Source organism: Ambystoma mexicanum, chromosome 1p (genome assembly GCF_040938575.1).
Source record: "Ambystoma mexicanum isolate Mex_15411 chromosome 1p, UKY_AmexF1_1, whole genome shotgun sequence".
NCBI classification, from domain to species: domain Eukaryota; kingdom Metazoa; phylum Chordata; class Amphibia; order Caudata; family Ambystomatidae; genus Ambystoma; species Ambystoma mexicanum.
Window position 1 is genome coordinate 819,450,265 of NC_090921.1, and position 24,061 is coordinate 819,474,325.

Below are 24,061 nucleotides of genomic sequence, written 5' to 3' on the forward strand. Positions count from 1 at the left end.
GTTTGGTGGCTATCAGGGTGTGCACCATGCTACAGGGAATGCCAAAAGAAGAAAATCAATTTACAGTGAAAGTTGGACAAAAAGCTATTGTTTCGTATTTTTAGAAACGTCACAAAACCCTCTGTAATGCTGGGGCGGCAGCTAGAAATGGGTCCCGGGAAGTGCATCTTTGTGACTGGATTGATCTATCCCCATAATAAGGCAACTATAGCTCCAAGAAGAAATCCCAAAAGAAATCCCAAAAGAAACTTCAGAAATTCTTAATAGAGGATTCTGTGATTGGAGAATGGGTTTTAGCAAAGCAAAGAACCCCATTTAGACCCACAATCACAAATCTAACCTTAGCATGATCCTCTACATTGTCCAGGCAAAGTGAAAAGACAGGCACTGGCCCAATCTGCCAACTATTTTAATAAAAACAATCATTTTGAACAGGTAGGACTGTGGCCACTTCTTTCTGCAAATAATATTTCTTATTCACTAGAAATGCATTTTCTTCTTTCAGTAGTTCTAAACTGCAGGCATTCCATGTGTTTCCTTATCTCAACCCCTTAATGCTACAACAAACCGCATCCTGGGTGTGTGTGTGCTTAGTGGCCTTTCAATGTTTCAAGGGTTAGACATACAGAAGCAAGATGATCAGAAATAACTTCAGACACATCCTTCTGTGACAAGATCCACTGCCTAGCTCTGGGAACATCTAGTGGGGTGAACAGGGAGGCCATGTGACCCCCCACCCCCTAGCTAGTGGATGATGGTTCCAATGGTGGTATGGGAGGATCCCCTGGTCAGTCCGCTTAGACCATGTCTCAGTACAGGGAGCATTAACATAATACTTTCTAAGGGCACTGTCCCTTTAAGGGGGCAGCTCCAACATCCAGGAATCTGGGACATTATGAAATTAATAATGTCATGCTCTCCCCCTTCCCAAATAGAAGTGCTCTGTGTATTTCTGGGGCAATGGCATTTGGTAAGACTCCTCCTTTGAGAGAATTTACTTTTATGAGCCAAGACTACGATGCAGCAAGAAAGTGTGCTCTCTCCCACAAAGAAAGGCCAAATGAGAATCAGGGGCAAAACGATGTGTATGTGCTGCTTGTGCTGCGAATCTGCACTAATATCAGGGGTGCACCAGATGTTCGTACATCATCAGACATCTGGGCATAAGAGAAACATTGGATTTTCCTATTTCACTATCGCAGCGAGTACAGTGCCCCAATCAACGTCATGCTAATTACCCGCCAGTGCAGTCATTTTTCTTACATCAATATAGAATATATGCAGAGCACACGTGCCCTTTCCCTAACCATTTTACACCTAGCAAATGCCACAGGGAATTTGAGGTGCCACAATGAAGGTCAGAAAATTCCAAGAGGGCCGACAAACCCTTTAAAGACTTCATCCAGCCAGCCCACTGGTCTCATACCTTATACAGGTGACACAATTAGACACAGCCAATTCCAACTCCTCACTCATTCATGTCCACAGGTGCAAACCTTCACAGGAGGGCCTATCCCAGGGGAGGGGTCGGGAGATTCTCTACGGTTAGATTCCTGGTTAGTGCCGGTGTCTGAAGTAGGAGCAAGCTGCAGGAGTTTGGAGCTAGTTGGAGACAGATGAAGGGGTTTGGAGATGGAGGGAGAGAGGAGTTAGGTTGCAGATGAGAGGGGGTGATAAGTCAGGATGAGTTCGAGGAGGTGATCTGGAGACATCAAGAAGAGGAGATGCAGGACGCTAGCAAAGCCTTAGCTAACAAGATCAGGAAGGAACAAGAGGGCTTGCTTCACCCAAGCACTGGATGAGGGTGAGGCCCCAATCTGTAGGGGTCAAGCCGGCAGTGGGAGGGGAAATGCACGCATAGTCTGGCATCAAGAAAGAGAAAGATGTCAAGGCCAGAGGAATATTCACACATTCTTTCCATCCACGGAAGCCGAATGGCTTACCACCCTCCCACCTTGGTAGTCATGGATCCCTGATTTTGAAAATCACAGGTCACCACAAGGTAGCCAATGGGGGGAAGAGGGTTAGGGAGAGGTTATGGAGAAGTAGGGGGAAGTTAGGGGCACTGCAAAGAAGGTTAGGGTAGCGTGATTGGATAGCTAGAGGACATAAGGGGAAACACAATTCACACACCTGACTCCACACTCTTATATTGTAGCCACCTACTCCAGCCAATTCCTACCCTAGTAAAAACATGCACTTCCTAAGCGTTTACATTGACACATGAAACATGAACATATTGGTGATATCACATAAGCACATAGATGGAAACAACACCAACCATGAGATGAAACACAGCACTTTGAGTGCCAGACACATGAACTGAACAATGAATGAAAAATAGTCACAAACGGTAAGCACACTTAAGCCTTGCTAAATTGCCTTACAATACCCCCAGACACTCTGTTGGCCTCTCAGAGCCGTAGTTAATTTGAAATGACTATTAGGGCTTATTGAGTTCTATAGCATTCTGTGTCCTCCGTGAATGAGTAACCTTGCTTCGTTACTTCTTAGAGCAACGTTCCGTACACCCACACAAATCGAGAACCACACTGCAATCAGAGTACTTAACTTAAGCCCCGGGAACCTCACAAGGCTTCCCCAGGTGTATTGATGACAACGGCGATCTCCTGAAAAGCTCCAGCACGGCCCGACTTCCCAGCTGAAATCAGCGTGCTTCCAACTCCAACCGCCTGTGCTGCCCTTCGAGAAACAATAACCAGCAGCTGGGCCGGGCAGATGAGGTGTTCTTAAAGGCCCAGTGGCACGTGCATAAAAATTGTTGCTGCCAGACATGATGGGAAATGTAGTTTCCTGCTGCCCCAGCTACACACAATCCCCAAAACCCTCACACAAGACCAGAACAGGTGTAAAAGGGTGGTAAAGAGGAAGGTCAGGAACCTAGGCGAGGGAGGTGGCAGAGCCCTCTTAAGCCTGCCTGTAGAAACTACAGAAGGAGAAAGGAGTTGGCTCTTTCTCAACATTGAAGAGAACGTCTACAACTACCTGCAGAGTGTGGTGGCGGCCCAGCAGTGTCTACTGGAACTGAAGGGCAGATTGAAGGTTGTGGTATCTCATCCAGACAAGTGGAAGGAGTCCAGAGAGAGCACATTTGAGACTGGGAGTGATGGGGAAGTACCACAACACGTTTGAACTTTATGAGGAAACCATTATCCTGTCAGAATTACTGAAAAGGGACTTTCCTGACCCATTTGAGTTTGACAAACAAGAGAACCTTTGTGATTTCAATTCTAGTCTAGTCAGAATTATGCACACACTCTTTCTGGACCCCGCTATCTATATGACACTCCCCCACTAGTTATACATATAAGAGCCAGTAGCATGACTGAACATGGAATATGGTGTTAGCCTTTCCCACTGATTAGGCTGAAGAAGTTTGGACCTGACAAGGCAATGGAGATTCCCGCAGCTGAATTTTGATCCTTGAAAGAGGGTGTAAGATATTTCTTGCTGGGAGGACACCTGCTAGTGCTGAAACTGTATCTGAAACTGCCAGATGATATCTGTGCTTTCTGGATGCGAATGTCTATTCAAAAACGAAACAACGAAGAATATTCTAAATGACCCTTTGTGTGAATGCCACAACCATTCAAAAATAAAGTACTTTCATCATTTTTCATGTCTTTTTCATGTGTCTCCCTAACAACCACTACACCTCATTTGTATCAAAAATAAATGCATGTTTGTTTTGAAACAGAATCCATGTAATAAAAGAACACAGCATTCGGCACATAGATGATAAAACGCTTAATACAATATTAGCTCCACTCTCACTAGCACATTCGATCTGAAATTGTCTTTTCTCTATTTCCACATGTTCTTGAGCAAACATCAAGCTAGTTTCTAAGCATGTACCAACCCATTCAATATAAAAATCACAAACATACTTTTGACATGTTTTGGCCCCTGAGTCACCATTCATTTCTACATGATGTAGATAGGACTTCCTAGGATCTTTCAGAAATAAATAACACACAGATACTCCAGTTAAAGTGTCCCTTCTTTTTTCATTCAACAACAAGAAAGGGGTGTGCCTGCAGGTAGACACATACATTGGCTGACCATTCATTTATATATATTATTTTAGATATATTTTATCACGACTTCAGCCCTCATATTTTGCTATCTCATCCCTATTATCCATAGTTCACCACTCAAAACTAACTCATGTGGAAACAGTGATATTCAATTTCCTGGATAAAGTATTTTCAAGGATTGAGGCTCTAAACGCCTTGGGTTGTCCATGCACCAAAGCCCTGAATGCAGGAGATGCCAGTCATAAAAGGAACATGGCAGTACATGCTGCCATCTCCCAATGACACAAGGTTCTTCGTGGTGTTAGCTCTGAATATAACATATTGCCATCGCTCGGTGGAGAAAGGTTCTTCATGCTGTCAGCTATCAATGGAACAGGGATGTACATGTTGCCAGATCTTAAAGGAACACGCTCCTTCATACTGCCAGCTCTCGGGTTTAATGGGGGTTTGCATTCAGCCAACTCTCAATTTAATCACTAGCTTCATAATACAAGTGTGGACTCAGCAAGAATAATGGGCAAAATGAAATGAAGATGTCCCACTCAGGAGGATAGGGCAAATAATGAGATGAAACCCCAAGACTACCCTGTGAGAAATACAACCATCCAACGAAAAACAGCATGCCATCACATGTGCAGACCATGAAAAGGCACACTTATGCTATGCAAACAAAGCACAACATAATCCTCACATTGTGCTCCAGAATGCACACGGCCAGAGGTCTGCATACAGCTCTAGTCCCCATCAAACACATTACATAGATTCTACAAAGATGTAAGAAACTCCAAGACAGGACTCAGGAGACTACAGACACAACAGGTGCAATGGCCATGAGACATAGAAGATGCCCCTTGAAGAATGAAAGGAAAAAGGAAGACAAAGCAGTGAAACACCAGGACAAAGAAGATGACAATTCAACAATAGCAAACACTACTGTAAATATATTTACTCCCAAACTCACCGAAACATACCAAGAGACAACATCCCTTGTAGAAAAAGAAATCATCTGTTAAACTCTCCCACACTTTTCCTAGCACTGTACCTGGACTAAACACATCAGGAACACTGCAGTATTATGGAGCCCCTATTTGGGTGCAAAGACCACCAGAAATAGAGAAACAAAGACCATATGACAGAACAGACATGTTAAGAAACTAATGAAACAGTAAACACCCAGAAATAGAGAACACCAAGCTTCAGTGACACATTCTTTCAGAAACTCACACCATTCATCTCCAAATACTAACATCCACACCATAACTAAGAGGGGCTACATGACATCACTGATTAGGACCCTAGGAAACAGCTCTTGGAATTTTTAGGTGGACAGCCTTTAACTTTCACTCCAACAAATGACCATAGATCACAACTCAAGCACATTCACCCAAATCTGTCATCAAAATGGATGGCAAAATCAATTATAGGGGATCATCTGCACACCTCAATTCATGATAACAGACACCTCGACACATTCAGATCACCAGGACAACAAGGGAAAGGAAATCGACCTCAAGAACACAGTAAAATGACGAAAGGCCAAACAACAAACTGAATGCTTATAAAGGCCCGCTCAATCTCAATGCACAGAACAGACATCTATGATCTCCTTCAAGGATTCCACACTAGCCTTCTCTTTATCTCGGGATGATAGTTCAGCGGCAACGTGCTCACCTTGGAAGCAGGGCGGCACGGAGCAACACAGGTTCGATCCTCGGTTCTGTGCTTAGAAACCTCTAGGTATTAAGTGCGTTATAAATAACCTCTTTGTAACTGAAGCATGGCTAGTTTATGTGTAGGCAGCATTACAACATGAGGCAATCCCATCAAACACCAGGATCCTCAAGGCAAACCAAGAAGGAAAGAGAGGAAGAGGAATAGCCCTCAGTTCTATGATGTTTCCTCGAGATAATTTCTTTTTGTTACACATTTCACCACAAAAAGGTGGGGGAGTATACCCCAAACTCCCTGGATCCACCACCTTAAATACCTAAACCTAACCCCTGATCTACCTTTGCAGTGAAATGTGTAACAAATAAAGAGCAAATGGGCCTGTGAGCAAATGGGCAGTTCCATAGTCCTCGTCCATAAGGACCACATTGCAATAAAGGTGATCCCATTTACAACAATAACGGATTGCACATCTCTTTTGCCTCACAGTAATACAGCTCTGTACACCTCATTGAGCGTCCTGCTAGTCTACAGACCATCAACATACAACCCCGCTTCCACAGATATGTTTTCCTATGCAGTCGCAAATTCATTTGTGAACTACAAACAACCTACAGTCCTAGATAGACTTTAATATCTGATTCAATTGGTCATCACACACAGCTGCCATAATTCTGTCTGTCAACTTGTAACAAACACTTGAAACAAGTGGTTAAAGGGGCAACATACTCAGCAGAACAGGCAACACCTCCTGGATGTCACCTGTTGTTAACTGTTTTGTAAAGACAACAAAATTGTTCCGAAATACACTGGGAAGAAACAAAAAACCACCTACCTGGGGATTTATATGGTGAACAGATGTCTGAAGAAACCCTGGTGGATCTTCGAAGAATAGGAGAAATCCCCCTGAGAACTCCTCAAAGGACCTGCAAAAGCTTGTCCTTTGTGAAACTCTGAGGGAAACCCTTGTGGGGGATAAAACCCTGGAAGAGCTGCTGGTGGGCGTTGTCTTCCTGTGGAGACCCGGTGAGAGCTGGTCTGGGTATTCTTTCTGGCTGTTTTAGACGAGAGGCCTTTGAAACTGAGCTAAATATAGTGGGTAAAAATGAACACAGTTATTCCTGAAAGTAAGGAAAGGAGAAGTTGCTATAGAGGGTTCTAAGAGCTTACCATGTGCTAAACATGAAGAGAACGGAGAGGTAAGGAATCTCCGTCGTGTTGCAAAAGTAAGAAGGCACTATGATGAGGGAAAGAAAAGACCCGTAAGATTTAGGGTGGAGGTATCTAGTTCTATAAGAGTAGGATGAACTAGGAGAAAGTCTACCCTTTTACTTCCAAGTCCTTTTGAGCCAGCCTGAGTGGATGAGGAAAATCTGGAGGTTCCCAACAAGGTATTGCTATAAAGGAAGGGTGAGGAGTTAGAAACAGAAGTCCGATAGCCGGGAGTGATTGAAGAAGTAAGATGAAAAGTAGATTAGTACCTAGAGACTCCCTGGAGGGAGGTATGGAGGAGATTCCGGGTCTAAGCGTGCTTAGAAGTAGAATCGATCCCGGAAATGCCGGAAATGAAAATGAAAGGTTCCGTAAAGCCTTCTGAAATAAAAGGGAGGAATGGAGAACAAGACGGTAAGTAAAGTAGACAAAAAATGGTTGAGAAGAAATGTCTTCGAAATCCTAGTGAGGCGAACTTACGAAGAGTGTGCCGGCTCCTGAGAGAGTAGCAACGCATCTTCTTTCTGTTGTTGCTGGATTATAAGGGAGTGAACAGAAAGTGATGGTGGAAGGTTGCAAGGCTTCCTGGGAATTAACAACTAGCCTGCATTGTACGCTAGCGATGGTAACCACTGTGGCGGCCATCTTGGAATCAGTCTCAACTAGACTGTGGAGTAGACGATTTCCTAGTGCAGAAGTGGCGGCCATGTTGGAAATAGGTCGGAAGGTGAAATGCACATTAGAAACCATCACACCTGTACCACATCCAATGAATGACCATCTCCCCATTTATTATTTGCTGTCCTGTTCAATATTCTGTACTGCTTCCAGACTGTGTAAGAGCTGTAAGGTTCCCTGTGATACATCTCATCACAATATACTCGATAACACTAACCACCTCTCTGTCTCATGCCATGACTCAATTAGAGGGCTATCACGCTGCACAGTGATACATCATGCATGCTAGGATGTAATGAACTGGTGTGTGATAAGGAAAGAACACTGACACCAGACTGGCGACTGATGCAGTGTCAGCTACCTTTGCTGTGTTTTGGAATATTTGCATATCTGCCCTGTGTAAAGAGAAATAGCAACCCAAAACCCAAATGGTAAAAATAATTCAAAAGGCCAAATAATCACGGCACCACTTTTCAAGGGAAAACAGATGGTCCCGTAGAACTGAACTGCCACAGAGCTTGTCACACCCCAGAGGTTACAGGTTATAAAGCGGAAAACCGTAAAATCTGCATACATAGGTTACAATGTTATCCCACCACCTTTATTGGCTATAGAGCATGCTAATACCCCCCTAAAGTCCCTGGACCGATTGTCCACACCTTATCTTAGCCCATTCCTCTAGACACATGGCCCCCTGCATCGTCACTATTGAATCCAGGTACAGGATTGCTTACTGAAATATTGACACACTAATAAATTGTGACTGTCGTGTGATGTGCACCTCTCTGATCCAGACACAAAGTACACTGGCAAGACCAACTCTGCTTTGATAGGACAATAGGCCTTCTCAGTACCTCAGACGCTGCAGAGCACACAAGCTGCACCCCCGAGCCTGTACTACATTCATTGGCATCGCCTCTGCTCCTCCTATCCCAAATCACTGAACATTCCAGACACGGGTGAAGTGTCCAGTATATAGGTATACAGCATCTGTGTGCCTGATGGTCCTCTGTGCTGCATCAGCATCCATTGCCAAGGTACAGGCACTTGCCATGTAGGTCAGGTTGAATTGAGCCAGGTACCTCACTCAGGAATGCATTATGACAACTAACAGACTTGGTGGTCTCCTCTAAAGGTTGTAGCATGGAGAAGAACTTTGAGACAGCAGTTGTCACTGACACAGTGTTACAACTGTCCGATCAAGACCTTTGCTGTGGGTATTGCAATAATATGTGATGCCTTTGCACTTCTCATGTAACCTGTCCAGCAGATGCAACACAGAGTTCCAATGGTTTGCTACCGAGGTATTAATGTTCTGCAGTGGCATCTTGTGGTGCACCTGCGGTCAGTGCAGTACATTTTGCACATGGTACGACTAGCTGAAATGGGTAGTCTTCTAGGCCATGACAACCATTTCTTTCACAGGCTCCCAATTGCTGACAACCGTGTGACCATGAGGTGGAAGAAATGTGCAAATCAGGGAACATGCAGTGCCTTTCCAAATTGTAAGGCAGCAAGGACATTTAATGGGTGTGCTGCAATGAAACACAAATACAAACTCTGAGGTCTTGGCCACTATGCCTTTTCCTCCTCTATGATGTAAACTCCCCTGCGGCTTCAGCCATGAAAGAATTGGAGGCACAATGTTACCTGGTGCTGAACATCAAACACCTGCGGACCCCTTGCATTATTCTGTAACCCCTTTTGGCTGTTAGAGGACAGAATGGTCACTCAGCATGCTGTGACAGCTACAAAGCCAATGTTCTGGCCCCAGGTTCATATTTCCATACAAAGTGGATTTTGTGTACCACAGACTACTGTAATACCCCCCTCTATGGCCATACTGTTGTTGTACAATTAGGGTACTGCTCTGCAAAAGAAAAATGTCAGATGGTAACCTCCCAGCAGTGACTGACTTTTCCCATAAGAATGTGGAATAGAGGGCTTTCCAGAAAAGAGTGGGGTCAGTTTTTTTGTTGTCAACATTACAGCAAGATTAACACCAGCCAGTCGCTGTCTGCCATGGAACTTGATATATTTTTGCCCATGCCTAAATTCTGCCACACGCCAGGTGCAATGGATTCTGCTATGCACTAGTGAGCTCTCGGGGATAGAGCTTGGTGTTCCACAGTAACACAGCTGCAGTATTCATTATTCTGGCTGACTCTGCTGGCTGGTTGAGGTTTGCTGCTTGTCTGATGGTATGAGGATGGGTGCACATCAACCTTTCTGACTTCCTCCGATGTCTGTGCATACTGACGCTGCATATGTGACCGCATTGATGTGGTACCCAAGTTAGTCCCTTGGCAGACTACATTTAGCAGAGTGTGCAACTAGCTAGATTAGGTTGCTATTTATTCTGTATGAAGTACTGCTGGTCTCCTCTTGGTGCGTTGGTGCTGGCAGAGGTGGTGTTGGTGGTGTTCCGGGTGGCACATAATGATGTGCTTTTGAATGAAGGCTGTTAATGAAGAGTGTGTACACAGGTGTGGGTGAGCTTCTATTACTGATACAGCCTCCTAATGTGTGGTGTCATACCCCAAATCCTCCTCAGTACCAACTGATTTCCAGCTGAAATGCGCATTCTTGTCTGGCTTCTGATTGATCACTATCTTTGTCTTGATAAATATCATTATTGCTTGACGTATCAATGGAAAGGGGCGGTGGAGAAGGAGACCTGAGATTTTCAAACTCCACCAGCTATTCAACAACTCCATTGGTTGCTCTTTCCTGAGCTTCTGTAGAAATGAACTCCAGACTTCAGCCTTCTGCCATTGAGATGTGGACAGAACTGGATGTGCAGCCTCCACTGTCTGTCACAGACTCCGCCCGTTGGTCTCATGCCTACCTGTCAACTTGGGACCAATGGGGGTTGCTTTGCACAGAAAGTCATCCAAAGATGGTGCTGATGCAGAGACGTCCACGTTTAAACGATGCGCCACTCCATAAAAGTCTACGGATCCCTGTTCTCAATTGCGTCGCAACTGCCTATGTTGCCACATTTCTTGTTGTTCACCCACTCCTTCCTGGTTTCCCCTTGCCTGTCTTCTGTTCCACCAGCACTGCCTGTATTTCTTAATTTTTCCTGGTCTCTGCTGCAAATCCTCAGCTGTGCCTGCTTACCTTCCCCTTCTGCCTCCTATTCCTTTGTGGCTTGGGCTATCCTCAGGAGAATCTCATCTGCTGCATGCTTCATTATTCGGCCTACTTGTTTCCATCGGCTACTACCTAGGTTGGTGTTTCAGCTTTCCAAGACCATTTGAGGTTTTTTCTACTCTCTCTGGGGATCACCTTTGGTCACACTGATCTGTCCTGGCTTCTCCATAATAGGAGGGTTCTGTGGGACACTAGAGGTCACTGGTCACACACTCCATGAGGCATGACAACCAGGTGAGTACATATATCTCTGTCGGTCTTTATGGATGTTCAGCATCATGGAACAATATTTGTATTTATTTATGTTATTTTGTATTTATACAGCGCCTATACAACAAATGGAGTTTCAAGGCACACAAGACAAAAAAAGAGGGGGAGGGGGCAGCGAAGAAAACAACAATAATGTTTGTACTAGGCCTTGTGTCATTTACCTGCATTTACGTGTACAGGTATATGTACCCCAGAGCTATTGGAGACAGGGTACAGAAATTGAATTGGATGATACCTTCAATTGACCATGTGCATTATGGCCCCCAAAGAGCACACAGGAAGTGTGGCTGCAGAGGTGAAAAGGCCCCAAGCAGCATGCTTCCCTCAGTAACTGGCTCATTTGGATGCTGATGTGTTGTTCCAGATGTGTTGTACCCTCACTGACTGGAGTTTCTTTCACCTGCCTCCCTGAACCTCTGCTGCTCCCTCCCAGAAAAAAACTGTTTATTGTGTCTCTCCCACAAGCTACCCTCAGGGATTCCCAGCTCATCCTCCCAGGTGTCATCCAAAGACACATGCCTTTCCCACTTGCCTCACCCACCTCCTTGAATGGCAGCTGCTCCCACCTATTAAAATCGGGTATTTATATCTCACCTAAAGACTCCTAGCTACACAAACTCTGACTCCCAGGAATCCCTTGAAGGCATGTGACTCATCCAATTGTTTCTAAACACTGAAACTGACTAGTGTGTCAACCCCATTCCCCAATCTCTCTCCTTCCCACTAAATATCAGGCAAGCATGTCTCCCCCACAAGCTTCCCTCAGGGATTCTCTGTTCATCCTGCTTCTCCTGCCAGCTGTCACTCGATGGCATGTGACTTGTCCACTCGCCTCAAGAGAGTGTAATTGGTGGGTCAAGAGCCTTCCTGAATCTCTATTGCTCCCACACAGCAAAGTTCAGCTCTTCCCCCAGGTGTCTCCCAAGGTAAAGTGCTTCATTCATTCATTCATTCATTCATTCATTCATTCATTCATGCATTCGTTCGTTTGTTCGTTCATTCATTCATTCATTTATTCATTCATGCATTCATTCATTCATTCATTCATGAGATGGACAATGGACATTGACTGGTGTATTATCTGCCTATTCAAATCACTGCTGCATCCCTACGAGAATCAGGCCAGTGTGTCTCCCACAACAAGCCTTCATGGATTCTATGCTCCTTCTGCTCCTCCTCTCAGGTGTCATCCTATGGAGTTTCTCATCCATTTGCTTTGAGAGATGAACATTGACTGTTGCCCTTCTCCCTGAATCTGTGGTGATAACACTTGTGTTGTTAGACCACTTCAGATCACTGAATGCATCACATAGCACTATGTTTTCATAAAACGACCCAAATTTCACTCTCTAACTGGGTCCACAAACACAAACTACCCCTCCTTATGCAACTACTCCGAATGCACGCCAGTTTATTAACCTTCCTGCCTCTCTGAAAGCTGTCTGCAAGGAATAGGAGGTGCACTAACATCTTCCCCCTTACGTCATGTTATTTGACTTGGGATGACATTTTCAATAAGTTCTCCCGAAGTGCCACGTCTACCGAATCACCTGAAATTTGGGTAATTCAAGGTTTGTGCCGGAAAGTTCGACCAAGTCTAACATCCATCTCTTTGCCATTCCAATTTATTGAAGTGGCCTATTATACTGAACTTAGGCTGGTGAAGTTTATAGTGAAACTGTCTGAGGAAAAAACAACAGACCTCCAGCATAGTGAGAGGCTGTCTCTCGTCTATCAAAGTATGGATGGACAGAAACTCACTTATTAATCCAAATTAAACACAGGTGCTAAAGGTAAATGCATCCAATGATCCCTTGCGTGATATCTTCTGGCCAGGGAATTTTGGTCCATGGTCAATGCAGTCCATATAGTAAGACATCTGGGAATTATCATGGATTCTGAGCTCATGCTACCATCACAACTGGTGTATTACCTGCTCAGGGAGTCCATTTATGCCCATACACTGGCAGGGATATTGAAGAGGAAACCCACACTCAGTAGTGTATGGTCCACTTCTAGATGCTACTACTTTCTTTTATGTCTCAAGGCCTCCTGTGAGGTCAATATGGCCTGTGCTGACACTCTACGTGATCGGTCCCCTGCTACATGTGTATCTCTATCTCCTGATAAAAAAGTGCAGTACTATTCATACTTTTAGAAAATGATTTATTACAATGATCTTGTGTTAAAAGACAACACATATATATAAATCCAACAGTTCATTCTGACTCATTCTTATCCTTCACTCACACATCATTTCACGCCAAAATGTGTAAAACTGTACAAAAGAAACACTACAACAATTGTTCAAAAGTTATAAAGTGCAACTAAAGTATAAAAGGGCTATATTAACATTCAATTCGTGCTATAGTCTCTATTCCACATTGCTGTTCAAAGACCTCTATGGGTCTTGATGCAAATGAGCACTCTATGTTGGTTTACATAAACATATAATATAAATCAGTATACATTCTCGTCCCCACATTGTATAGCATGGGGTTAGATGGAACACTTGATGGATGAACTTGCGAACGCAGTTAGGCGGCTGGCTCTGCCCTCCAGAGCCTTTTTGGCTGTTCAATTCTGAGTCACAAGTTCATGGGTTTAACCTCTCAGTTTCCCCTCACCCAAGTCCAGGTCACCATTCAAGCTTCCACACAGTTTCAACAAAATGTTTTAAAGTATAGTATTCACTATAGGTTCCCCTTAATTGGGCTCAAACCTTTTCTCCTTGGTGGGGTTCCCTTCGCCAAGCTTTCTTCACATTCCACACTATAGGTTCCCCTTAATCGGGCTCAAACCTTCTTTCATATTTTGATTTCGCTGTCGAAGACTTTCAAAACTGGGAGGATATTTGCTCTCACCTCCACATGGCCACTTCGACCCTCCTTTCTTTCTTTACATATTTTCCTTCAGTTCCAATGTCTCTTGGAAAATGTACTTGCTGCGTATGGCTTGCTTTCATATCAATTACGTCTAGATCAAGTCTTTCAAACTTCCTTTCTCTCTGTCTCTGCAGCTTTCAAACATTTCACAGGGACTTTCGATTGGGCAATCTCACTTTGCCGGACCACGCTGCTACTTTGTATTTCAAATTCACAGTTATTAACAATTGATTCACTTTCTCTTGCAGCTTATCAGCACTCACGTAACCTTCATCCCTCGGATACTGTCACAAGCAATTCAACTAAACACAGACCGGGCTTTCTTTGCTTCCCTCAACTCACCGGTCATGTTAAGATGCTTTCCATCTTTTGTGCCTTTGATGTAGGTGTAGGTTGTTACCACTGCCGCTTCTGCGCCTCCCTAACTCTGCTCTTCACTCGGAAGCTGGTAACCTTGTAGCACTTGGAAGACTCTTTCTCCCTTCCAGCTGGGCTGTCATGCGCAATGCACACTGCCTTTCGGAAATAACAATCTCTTGCTGTGAGGAGGGGGGTATCTGGCTTCCTGCACCTTTTTGTTCAACCCCACGGTTTGTCACTCTCCTTTGCCTGGTTCTCTATAGCCCTGGAGGAACTGCTCCTTCTCGTGCACCGCCTTGCTCAAAATGTGCCTCAGTGTTCCACCTTTTAACCATATGGGGAGAGTTAATAGGTATTAGGTGTGCGTGATTAAAGTCAAGTGCCTGATCATGCCTGATCTCGTTAGAGGGACACGTCCAGTGTATTGCATGGATGGTAATCCTTTTAGCCTCAGACTTCCCCTTCCTCAGCTCAGTGTTTGTGTAGGAAATGGGGGGGATTTGGGAAGTAGGAATATCCCATAAAATAGGATTGGATAGGGGTATTGGGAAAGGGGGAATACTGCGTCTCACCATCAGGTGTCCCTCCCTCCCTCCCCGAGGACCCTCACCCAGGTGATCCTCCCACACTTGCCATCCCAGGGTCTGGATCCAAAGGCGATGACCGTGCCATGAAGACCTGAGTAAGGAATCCCTGGCTTCTGGGCAGTGAAACACCCTCTGGTTTTTCACACCATCTAAAAAGTTACAAAGCCTTTGTTGTCTTTCTTTGCCACAGTGAGTAATGGATGCTAATGCCTTCATTACAGAGCAAATGACATTGCTAACAGCATATCCAGTGGCCTCTATGCTAAACGTATTGCTCGTCTGCAAAGGATACAGAATGCAGAAGCAAGACTGCAACTTAGACTTTTACCGCATCTCACTACGACTGACATCCCTTTACTGGCTCCCAGCTCAACAACAAGTCCCTTTCAAAGCCACATATTTAATTCACAATTCCAAAAATATCTTCTTATCAAGGGGGTTTGTGGATAGTTTCCTATTTGGTCACTAGGCTCACACACCACCAGCATGCTAAAGATGCCCAGATGCCCGGGTGTAGGAAAGAAAACCTTGGTGGCCGTGCTTTCACGGTTCAGGCCACCAAGACCTGCAATGACTTTCCTGCAGGTCTGCACAATAGAAGCATTCTCTTAACCTTTAGGAGAAACTTAAGACCTGATCTCTTTCTGTGAATAGTGAAGGACTGCGCTTGAGGTACTCAAGAGTTTACATCTGTCAGCATGCCCTTTATCAAGGGGAGAGTTAGGTAAAGTACTGGCTTGTGCTTAAGAAACGCCACTAACCCCTTCCCAATAGATGATTCATTCCTTTAATTAAAATTATGATTTTCATTAATTTGGCTCAATAATAAAACTTACTATGAGGTCTTATATTCAAACAGTACACTGTACACAGCACATCCTTTTAGTTGAAAACAAATTGGTTCACAAGATTAATTTTACTGAAAAACAATGATTATCAAACTTTTGCCCAAATTATACAATATTTATATTCAATTCTAGTTTAAGGTAAAAAAGGTGGGAAAGCTCTGTTCTGTTAGAGAAGAGAATATTTAATTATAGATGTGAGGTATTGGAATGCAATTATCCAGCCAAATTAAACAGAAAATAATGAAATGCTGAATGCAGATTAAAATACACAAATGGGAATTCAACCATGTGTTAGTTTAGGCATCTGTTTGAGTCTTATCTCTTTGTGCACTCTCATCAAATGAGTGCTCGATGTAATAATATCATCGGGATTAACCCAACACTATTGTTTTGTGTCAAATATTTACTCCAAGGCCGGTGTCATGGTTAAATGGAGAAACTCTAATGCTAACATTTTGGCAAGCACACATCTAAAACTCCAAAGCCTGAATGCAGTATATTTAGCAATTATTCTCAACGTAATAATCTGAGGGAACCGTCTCTAATTCTTTATCTGAATTCGTTAAAACATGCAGCAAAGGAGTTTTAAGCTACCATTGCACGTGTATGTATGCACGGGAGTGCTTCAGGTAGCAACGTCGCAATTCTCAAGTGGGCTCTGTCCTAACTGCAATTACAATATCCCAGTTTGTCTCGTTTAATTCGGCTGGTCATTCAGATAAGACCGCATGAGCGAAGTCCAACCTTATGGTGCTTTGCTGGCTAATTGTTGTGTCTTTTTGTCCCCGTCTGTGGCTGTCTACTGTTCTGCGTTCTCTTTTTGAATTCTGCCTTGACCTCATAACATCAGAGCTACCTAGTCTGCCTTTCCAGGGCTGGGCAAGAAATAGAAATATCATATGTTGTTAAGAGATATTTATGCTGCAACCAAAATACTTTCCCACCCCAATCAGAAGTGGCACACCAATATTTATTTTTAAGTTCAATCTCGCCATGTCTGCAGACCCCTGACCCTCGTGCCACAAACAAGCCACCAACCAGGCTGGTGTATACAAAGAATATATTTCTATTACAGAATAGGAAAAATAATATTTACAAAATCACAGATCATTCCACCTCACTCCGTGGCCCAAATGCTTTTCTTTCTTAATAATTCTTTTTTTACACGAATTGAAAACACGAATTGGTTCAGGACAATGCAGATCACCAGTTCTTTTTAGCCCCACATTAGGTACAGTCAAAACACTTGCCCGGGTTTCACTTTTAATAGCATGTAGCACCTTGAAATATAGCAATCTCAGGAGCTAGACACTCTACTTGATATCAAGTTTAATTTGCATATTATGCAACACTTTTCTCTTGGCAAAACCAATTTCACACATTTAGCGCTGTCTTTTTAATCTACCTAAGCACTTGGAAAGGCTAGCAGTTTTGTTGACCTTAATCACATGGAAAAATAATTTGCACTGGCTCTGCGCTCTTAGCAATACTAGCAGTCTTATAACACGTCAAGCATTTCAGAACACACACTTTCATATTTGAACCCCTTTCTCTTTCACCCCTATGCAAGGCAAAATCTCCCATCTCTGCGGAGCCACTTCCGTACTTTCAGTAAAGGTATGCTTTTTAAATCAGTGACTCCACTCAGTTTAACTTTGGGAAGACACTGTTCTGTCCCAGCATACAAAACCCAGCTATGCAATTGATCATTTGGAACCCCTCTGCTTTAAGGCAGGGTTCAGGGGAATGGGATGCAGTAGTGATTTCCCTTTTTAATGCACCCCTCCCATTAGGGATTTTTTGGGTTGGCAAAAATAAATAGGAGTGTCCAATGACTTTACAGACTATGGGCCTCATTACGAGAAGCGTGGTAAAAACAGGGTCATTACCGGCATGAAGGAACTAGCGGGTCCGTGCTCGTATGACGCCGCTAATAGCGGGTGATTACGAGTGCGCGAGCACGTGGCGAACCCCCATGTCACTAATGGCCATACCGTCATTGCGCTAAAGGCCTTCCAACCCCTGATAGCGCCATCACGGGATCCGCCGATACCGCATCCACCTAGGAGGCACCCCTTAATACCGACCCGGTAATAACATCATGCTAATACCGGGCTTGTAATACCGGACCTGGAAGTAACGTCATTGCGTGGGAACGGGAAATGCGCAAGCGGCCATCTGTAAAAACACAATCCATTGCAATCCTCCCAAACCACCACTGCTACTGAGGAGAGACCAGGGCCTATCTATTGAAAATGTCCAAGGCTACCAGAAAATCAAACCCCCGCCTGCGCAAAAAGCGTTTTTCGGACGACGAACTCAACATGCTTGCGGACACCCTTGCTGCCCATGCTGAGGAGATCAACCAGCAAAACCTGAAAAGGGAGGTGCAGCAGCGAAAAAAGGAGATCTGGGAGGAGGTAGCCCGCAAGGTCTTGGCAGTCGGCACCACCCAACGGACAGTCAAAGACTGTAAGAAAAGGTGGGATGACCTCCGCCTCAAGGTACGGAACATCCTGGCCAGCAATAGGAGGGAGGTCATGGCCACAGGCGGGGGTCCCCACTCACCCACAAAACTTTTGTACAGGAGACGTGCAGTACCTTCATACAGGTGGAGTCCATCGAGGGCTTCGGGGAGATGGAGACGGGTGCTGCAACATCTGGAGATGGAGGTGAGTGACCCTGCAGATCCCAGTAGGGGAAACCATGACGTGGCACAAGTGATGTGGAAGAGAGTCTAGGCAAGGCAATGCATGTCCCAATACACACATGAACATATCCTTGTCCAGATGGAGGCCCAAACCCTGACACACTGAAATGCATGCTGAGTGCCAATCCCATTACCAACACACAGCCAACACACACAGACCGTGCCCATGTAATACTTCACACAAACCCCAATACAATGGCATGCCACTTGCCATGCAGCATCCCTGCATTGAGACGTCACGGCAAATGCCAAAATGCCCCCTTCATACTACCCTGTGTGACACACATGTAAGATATGAATGCATGATAAATTAAATTCTCCACAGCACCATATAATGCATCTTGCATGTAACACCATCACTGATGCCCTGCATCTCTTCTACCCCCCCAGGCACCGATGGAGAGGATGCCAGTGAGGAAACAGCCACAAGGGCATTCACGTCCCAGCACAAGAAAACTCCCACCGGCAAGACCAGCTCCGCTGCAGCCTCGCAGGCCACACCGAAACCCAGGGCGAGGGCCCAGGCCATGGCCGCACAAGAGGGCCCCACATCAACGCCTGACACTGAGGCCACTGAGCTGGCAACACCAGTGGAAGGTGAGGCCAGTGGCACACTTTCGGCAGCAACAAGTTCGGTGGGTGAGGCCCACTGAGCAACATTGAAACTGCAGTGGAGCAGTATGTGGACGAGGATGGACTAACCCCTGTGGTGTGCCCACACTCCCCAAGCCCCGTGTCCACCTCCCAACCCCACACTCAGGACACACCCATCAGCAGCATCGCGGATCCTTTACTCCATGATTCGGACCTCAGCAGCCCCCCCCTAGGGCAGCACTGCCAATGCACGCCCGGTCGCAGCACACTCAACCACTGCTGCTCCCACCACCAACCTTGAGGCACGGCTAGCAAGGGTGGAGGCTAGACAGGACTCAATGTTGGACCTTGTCTGACGATATGTTGTGGAGGGGGAGGTCACGCAGCATGAGATTGCACAGGCCATAGAGGCGAACACAGCCACCGTTAGTGCCTCTGCGTTGATGATGCGAGACAGTCTGGGGCCGTCACACAGGTCCTCACCTCTATCCTGCAGCACATACAGCAGCCACAACCCGCACCAGCTGTGCAATTCACCACGGCTTCCACCCCATCCACCACACCCCCATCCTCCACACCAGCTTCCTCTGCACCCTCCAGCCCTGTGCGTCCAACAAGACGGAGGGCAAGGCACTCAGAAATGCTGCCCCCGGACAACAAGAAATCAAGGAAATAGTGTGGGACAATGGAGTGGGTGAGATGGTGTCGGTGGTGTATGGGTGTATTAGGGGGATTTCATTGGGGGGTTTTGGGAGTTCATTGGGGGTATAGGGAGTTCATTGGGGGGGGTTTGGAGTTAATTGGGGGGTATGGGGAGTTCATTGGGGGTATGGGGAGTTTTGGTGTTTGGGGGTTAGCCCATTTCTGTATTTGATATTAATACACCCATTGTGTGAAAAATCATTCAATGCCTGGACATTGTTCATTTCGTGTGTATACATTTAATTCATGACAGTGCACAGTGCCCAACTCCCCACATTCCCTGTGTGCATGTCCACATGGACCCAGTGTACAATGTGTTACTGACACATATCTATCGACGTCCCTGTGGGTCAGAAGTATTCGCCAATCAGTGATTGGCGTACTGCACGGCCATCTTGCGCATCATGTACTGGCAGGGGTGCTGCTTTTCCTCCATCTTCATCCTCATCATCCTCACCCGGTGCACGCATCTCAATGTCAGGTGGCAGTGGTACATTTCTCCGGACGCACATGTTGTGCAGCATGACACAGGCCATGGTGATCTTTGCCACCTTCTCAGGCCTATAAAGGAGTGCTCCACCAGACCTGCTTAGGCAGCGGAACCGCGCCTTCGACAGGCCAAAGGTCTGCTCAATCACATCACAGGTACGGGTATGAACCCGATTTTACTCCTATTCATGGCTGTTCCATGGGTTCCGCACAGGGCTAAGTAGCCACGGCTTCAAGGGATATCCTCCATCACCTGCAAGTGAATACAAATAGGTCTATTTGAGTCACTCTGAGCTGCCACGTTCAGGATTCACAGCCATGGTCGCAGCTATTTGCTGTTGACATGCACATTTCCCTGTACGTATGCACACATTTTATTTAGATGCATTGTATACTGCAATATGGTGTGGTAGTCTGGATGGCGTTGTACAGATGATGCAGGGTGAATTCTTGCATGCTGATGCGGATGTACTGTGGTTGCAGGACAATGTTTTGCCTCCCATTTGTGCTGTGTATACTACGCTGTGCATGATCACACTAGCCACATTGGCACAGTTGCAATCATGTTTAGTCATGCATTGCTTGACATACCCATGGTGGCCATGTTGTGCGTCTTACATGTTGTCATTGATATACGGCATTGGTCCAATGTGTGCCAGTGATGTGTCATGTTCGGGTTGGGAGGTTCAGGTCAGGAGTGTTTAGCTCTGCGTGCATTCTCCACTCACCGCCCATTCCCACCCTGGTGGAGTATGCATCCCCCCACCTCACAACCCTGATGCACTGCCATGAGCCAGTCAGGCAACTCACCAAGCAGCCAGGCACGTCGTCCTGCATGTCGCTCCATATGTCGGGGTAGCGTAGAGTTACGCAGCACCATGGCATCATGTGTCGATCCGGGATATTGGGTGCAACAATGTGTGATGAGCTTGCTGGAGTCACATACCATCTGCACATTGATGAAGTGGTATTGCTTGCGATTCTGATACACCGTGTCTACGGCATGGGGACTACCAATTCTACATGGGTGCAGTCGAGGGCACCAATGCAATTGGACATGCCTGCCAGTGCATGGAAGCCTACTTTGATGTCGGCTATCTCCTGGGCAGTCCGTGGTAGGGATATGTGGGGGCTGGCATGCTTCAGGAGGGCATCCAGCACTTGGGTCAGCATGCGTGAAAATAGTGGTTGTGAAATGCCATGCAGCTGTCCCACTGTGTGCTGGTAGGTGGCCAGGAAGTGGAGCACAGACACCACCTTTAGTAGCGGGGGGATGGCAGTGCGAATTTCTATGAGGCTGACAATGTCGTTGTGTATCATGTCCACTATGGTGGTGATGGTGTCCCGGTCCAACCGGTACAGGGTGTGTATCTGCTCAAGGGTTAGATTGAATGAACTGGGTCTGATGCGAGGGATTGGTGGCTGCCTACGAGGTACTACTGGCTGCACTGGTGGTAATTGCTGGCCCTGTCTCAACCTCCTTCTCCTCTGGCGTCTCCTCTGTGCAGCCTGTTGCTGTGGCTGTAGTTGTTGTTGTAGTTTCTGTTGTTGCTGTAGTTGTAGCAGTATAGGCATGTCCTCCAGCCCCATGATTGCAACAGCTAGTGGTATCATTTTGGTGTAGGAAGGGGTGTGGTGTGTGGGTGTACTCCTTTTTATACTGGGACAGGCTCCAATGACTCCACCTGTGGTGATTGTGTGCACCTGTGGCAGTTGTCTTGACTGCAGATTGCTGTTTATGGGTGGTCCACGATGCCTGTATGGCGCCATCGTGCAGGCCCTAATTACCACCTTTGGAATGCCGCTAATTGCATGACCGCGTGAGTTGTGATGTCCTCCTATTACCGGCATCCCGGTATTTACTCTGCAAAGGGGCGCGTGTACGCGCGCGTGCCGGTATGAAGGGGCACGGTACGGCCGGTGGCGGTATTGGTGGGTTGTCGGGTCATAATGCCCCGCATCCGTTAACGATGCCGATATTACCATTCCACCTTCCTTTTTTCATTACCCCCATTCTCGTAATGAGGCCCTATATATTGTTATCCACACATAAAATGCTAAGATTTATTGTAACTGGCTCACCCAATCAATAAAGGGAAAATTACATCACACAGATCACCACAAGACTTGGTTTGGGTTGGATAAGTTAACTTATATAAATATCTCCGGGTTTATGCTCTGGAACAAGGACTTCAAGTCTCAAATCATCTCTCAGATAAAGGACAGAGATGATCAGAATCCAATATCAGTCATGAGTATTATCCAGGCTCCATCCCTCTATTTTGCTTCTCCTTGGTCATTGGCCCCAGCCTCTGTCCCATTTCTTGGCTTTATCCAGCAATCTTATCAGCAGTTCCAACCCAGGTATTTCCAGGCATTCTCTCTGATTTTCATAGTGCGTCCCCTTATGAAACTTAAACCGAACCCACACAAATTTCTAAATGACGGCATGCCAGCTCATTGGTCATAGGTTTTGATTGGGCAACTCTCTTCCATCCCCTTGTTCAAGCTTAGCTCCTTCTGTTTTGATTGGTCTCTTCAGTTACCAAGCCCAGGTCCTGGGAGGCATAAGGCCACCCACTTTCATTTACATTTTTACACATTTCAATTTTGCCATTAAAACTCTAACATGTCAAATATTTGTGCTTAACCGTTAAGCATAACAATATAGATATGCTTGGGTTCCTCTCAAAATGCAGGATTTATTGAAAAATCTCACGTCTCGCACAATGTTGCAGGTCCAAATGAGGGTTTTCCTGCTTTATTAAAAAAAATAATAACAGTTCTTAACATGACTTTTTCTATCCAGATATCTAATTTATCACTTCCCTGCATCCCTGCTTCGTGACATTTTCTGGAGAGCTAAAAACACATTTTAGGCTGTAGCTTTAGTTATCAAGGTCACATTTTTATGAGAGTTAGATTAACAGATAGGCCTTTCTATCAGCTTTACTGTGATATTTGTCTCATTATTGTGCAATCTATGGTTCCTGATAAAATGAACAAAGTATGAACTATGTAACCCAATGACATTGTATTCATTATTAATAAACGTATGAAAAAAGATCCGTCTAACTTTTCCCATGAAAAGGCATTTAAATATACCCAAGAAGGTTATGATCCTTTTGTAAACCAATCTGGGCCATTTCAACAACAAAGAAAAGTGTGTCTTGGCAATACGTCATATAGCCCTGCAAGTTCGGGTGATGATAATACATCCAACACAGGAGCCCAGCAAGATACTAGGAATCAGGGTCATTTTCAAAAGAGGAGTAGAGGCAATTCTGGTAGTAGAAGGAACTCTAATCGACCTAATCATGGTAGACAAGGACCTCCACAACAACAACGTTTTTTAGAACAGGACCTGTCGAGAGACGACTGGGATTATGCCCCACATCAAACACAGAGACACCAAACTTATTAGTCAACCTGTCGAGCTATGTTCCCAATGCTTCCGAAGTGTCAGTTCTGAATAAGGGCTTTGGTTTTGTCCCTACAACAGGCTACGATAAATGTAAAGCATGCATTGAGATTCAAAAATTGTTCACCAAAATTCATTTGAAACAATATTTTCAAAACAACTCATATGAAGCACAACAAAATCCTAGTGGCCTACACAATCGCTCTAGATTTTGTCCACCAATCGCAAAAAATCACACACCTGAGGCCTGGTATTTGAGAACAGGGTGTTACATTATTTGGAACAACTAGAATCTTCTGAGAGGCATGAAATATTCCAAAACTTAAAAAGACCTGAACATTTGGCAATTAAAAGTCTAGCCAACAATGATGGGAGGATAGCTCTGTGGCAATGCGCAGATTTTGGAAGCCAGACCACGCTGAG